General features: G+C 43.4%; 1 pseudogene across 1 annotated transcript; it reads right to left on the reverse strand.

Annotated features, from left to right (window-relative positions):
• Nucleotides 1-1,238: 1,238 nt before the first annotated feature.
• LOC104596646 (putative aspartic proteinase GIP2 pseudogene) lies at nucleotides 1,239-2,866 on the reverse strand (annotated as a pseudogene). Its single transcript, XR_016080654.1, has one exon. The product of XR_016080654.1 is annotated as a putative aspartic proteinase GIP2 pseudogene (transcript).
• Nucleotides 2,867-3,625: the final 759 nt, after the last annotated feature.

A 3,625-nucleotide genomic window follows, 5' to 3' on the forward strand; every position in this document is an offset into this window, starting at 1 on the left:
CAGCCAAGAAAAGAGTGAGGAGGGTTTGGGTGGTCTCTTGGACAAATCACCCCAAAGGAGAGTTCGGGTGGTCTCTTGGACAAATCACCCATTGGGTTTCCGTAATAGGGCCTGTAAGCAAGGAAAGGCGCAAGGGGAAGCAGGGGGCTTTCGCACCGTGGACCGACCCGTGACGGGATCCTACGCGCGGGACCATAACAGTAAATCTAAAAAAAGAAGATGAATTTCTTGATAAATAAAAACCAAAACCGCTTTGACCAATTTTCCCCCACTCAAAATCTAAAAAAGAACGCCCCATACCCGTAGGAATCAAAAGGGACCTCTGATTTAATTCTCAGTTAGGGAGCATTTCCAACTTCAACTATCGTTCGAGATTTTACTTAATCCTAGATCAGAACGTCCATGCAACCGATCAATATGTGTATAGTGTATTTTGGTCGGTAAGTGATAAATCTTGTGAGTATGCTGATCTAGGGATTCATGTAACGGCAAGGAAAATATTTCGATCCAAGAGCTGTGATGGGTATTTTTTTTAGTTTTTAATTTTTGATTGACAAAATTTTTTGTGTAGTCTTGTTTATTTTCCTAGTAAAATTGTTGAAGCATGTGAATGAGTTGGGTTAAGTGATAAACCCGTATCGACTCAGAAATAATTTATGTGGGTATAGGGTTGAGCGACTTGAGCCAACATTACCCAACCCTTTGTTAATATTTTGTTTTTTTATTTTTTGGCACTATGCTTTTTATGCAGCCTTTCCTTTCTTTGTTTTACAGCTGGGTCAGCCGATAGGATGAGATGTGGATAACACCTGAGAATTGAGTCATGTCATCATGCTTATCCTTTAGACAACCACAAGGCCAAGGAAGTCCGCCTTTTACTTTCAGCAAAATCTCATGGCCCCCTACAACACAATGGGGGAGGGCAAGGGCAATGGTGCATGGAGAATTTTCTTATAGCATTTTTTATGAGTTCACTTTTGAACTCGTCACTGTATTGCAATTTCCCCACCAACAAGTCATGGTGTGACCAATAATAATTCTAGGTGGAGTAAGAAATCTGGGCTCTTTCATTGGTGTCCATCTGATGGCAAAATCGAATTTAATGACAAGTGTCAAATTATGAATGGTGGACGGAAAATGTCTCTGAATTTTAACGCCTTCTTTTCTGTGTTTTTCTATCAAAGGGTGTAATTAGTTTAACTCTTGTTCCACAATTAAGTACAAAGTTTTGAGAAAGATTGAAATTAATTGGAACAACTGGATTCTCCATTTCGATTCCTTATATTGAAGTTGATCATACAAATATCACTTAATTGACACCCAAAACATCTATCTACCTATCATCCATTTTATTTCTTTGTCTAAACTAAAGCACAGGCCGGACACGTTGACCTAAGCTAAAATCAAAATAAACCATTCATCATCATGGCTCTCTATTCCCTAAACCTTCTTGGATTTACAAGTTGAAATTGGCGCAATTTGTTCCACCGCCCACCAGAGAATTACTAAACCCTAGCTTCGACGAAGCTACATCAAACACCACAAGCTTCTCCTCCAACTGACGTCCCCCTATCACGATAGACGTTCGAGCGTTTTCTCCTTCGTCCCCGAAGGCTAAGCACATCACTCCATCCTCCGCTTGCACCATTAAATCCGACCCCGAAATTCTCCAGACGTTATTGTCCTCAAATACCAAATCGACGGCCGGCACCCGTGGTCCCGTGGCTGTGTGTTCAATGTTCTTCGAACTAAAACAAGCCGGAAAGTCTCCTAAAGGAGGTTCAACTCTGCTGATATTCATTGACGCAGCTGCATTGGAGTAAGCCTCCGCAAGAGCCTCGTAGATCGATGTATGTAAACTGGTATAAGGTGTACGTGTGCTAATCTTTGTACCCCCAAATCCATCTTTGTTGATGGACAGCAATTTCCGGTTGATGGGTAGACGTTTTCCATGGACATTGATGGATTTCACTTGGATGAAGTATTCATAGGACGAATCGCCTACTCTGAAAGATGGGGCCGTACTCACTGGGTTGATGATGAGAGGTGTATAGGTGAGGAGCTTCGAGTAATCAATTTTATCTGGAAGCGAAACGTAGTGCTTGTTCCCAAAAATCATGACCCCATTAGACGTGGTGGAGGATGGCAAGCAGAGAGAAAATATGTGAGGCAAACCAGATTTGGAAGCGAGCTGGCTGGGTAACGAAACCGGGGTCCTTGCGAGGCCTAGCATTCCTTTAACACCAACAGCGAGTCCCTGTAAGTTGCGTGTATCAGCACAGGCGAAGGGAAACTGGCGTACAACGGCAAGACCACCACCTGGTTTCCTCCCGCCGCTGGATTGGAGGGCAATGACGTCTTCGGCGAGGCCTCCGCCATATAAGAAATCCTTGATGAAAGGATTGTCTAGGACAACATCACAAGTGTTGTTTGTGCACCCTGGTCTAGGGGCTGAATGGCACTCCACGATGCACCCGGAGCTCTTTGCAACTTCACATTTGGGTGAGCCACATGGAGTGGGGCGATAAGAAGATGAAACGTAACCATCCTCACAGTCGACCCATAAGAATGGGCCTGATAGATCTACGAAAACATTCACAGGCGCAAGCGGGGTTCTCATTTTGATCGTGGCCACATATTGCAGGGTCTTGGCATCTTTCTTCACAGGTATTACGAGCGCATTTGGACGTGGTTGTCTAGCCGTTGCCGTAGTGGAGGCATTTGATATGGGGGTGAGAAACAGAAGGCAGAGGAAAAGGAAATGAAAAGCAGACATGTCTCTCGCCTGGTTCGTTCGTTCTAAAAAAGATGCCAGGGAAGAATCCGAGCATGGAGAGAGTCCAAGGCTGTTGCTCTGATTTATAAGGGGCGAGTTTGATGTCTCACAGTCTCATCTCATGTGCGCTGCATGAATGCAGCTTCGGCGTGCTGATGACTTCCAATTCGACAAATGACGGCAGCGGTCAAACTATTCATAGTCGCCACGATAGGATAAGATGGGTCAGCTTTGGCAGCCAGCCTGAGCCTGCCATAGACAAGCTCTCAAGACTCTAGAAACGATGCATCCATTTAGTGTTGGTCCTTAAGATATTTGGTACAATCGGGCGAATGTGGGTGGAAGTGTAAATCGGACCGTGCCGGGCCTGGCACAATTGAGTAGGCCATTCGTGGCCCGTGGCACAGCTCCAGGGGCGGAGATAGGGGATCCAGGGGAGCCATGGCCCCCATGCTCCAGAAATCCGCACACAATATGTAAGTTTCTTCCCTTCCCTCACTTCTCACCCAATGGTTCATTCCCTTATAGCCCATTCATAAGTAATACGGCCCATATATATATATATATATAATTCATATAAAATAAAATTTTAACATTTATAAATTTTGTTATCTATTTTTTAATTTATTTTAAATTTTTCATTCATTTTTTTCAAATTAAAAAAAAAATGAATTGGCCCATAGCTCAGCCCATTTTAACATTTATAAATTTTGTTATCTATTTTTTAATTTTTATAAAATTTTTCATTCGCTTTTTTCAAATTAAAAAAAAAATGACTTGGCCCATAGCTCAGCCCGTGGCCCAAGCAAGGCCAATCCCCAGAGTATTCTATGAGAGGGAAGCATGACC

This window comes from Nelumbo nucifera, chromosome 1, assembly GCF_055504915.1.
Source record: "Nelumbo nucifera cultivar China Antique chromosome 1, China Antique-T2T, whole genome shotgun sequence".
Lineage (NCBI taxonomy): Eukaryota > Viridiplantae > Streptophyta > Magnoliopsida > Proteales > Nelumbonaceae > Nelumbo > Nelumbo nucifera.